At 64.9% G+C, this 228-nt stretch overlaps 1 protein-coding gene across 3 annotated transcripts in view; it reads right to left on the minus strand.

Moving 5' to 3' along the window:
* Window positions 1–228, minus strand: part of LOC116849757 — a 23,907-nt gene that overhangs the window by 16,151 nt on the left and 7,528 nt on the right. The gene's annotated exons all lie outside the window — the stretch shown is intronic.

Here is a 228-nt window from a genome sequence, read left to right on the forward strand (position 1 = left end):
CCCTCCCTCCCTCCCTCTTCCGCTCCGCCACCAGCCGCTTACTTGCGTCTGACAGAGCACCTCTCTTCTACCGTCGGCCTTCGCGGCCACTGACGCACACGCCAACACACACAGCACACGTACACGACATCACCTCCTCTTTCATGTGCGCGCGCGAGCGTACGGGGATCCCCGCCCGACTGTCCGCTGTTGTGCCTGGTACTTCACGATAGTCTCCCCCCCCCCCCC

Source organism: Odontomachus brunneus, unplaced genomic scaffold (genome assembly GCF_010583005.1).
Source record: "Odontomachus brunneus isolate Ranch 3 - 2012 unplaced genomic scaffold, Obru_v1 Obru_scaffold_126, whole genome shotgun sequence".
Classification (NCBI taxonomy): domain Eukaryota; kingdom Metazoa; phylum Arthropoda; class Insecta; order Hymenoptera; family Formicidae; genus Odontomachus; species Odontomachus brunneus.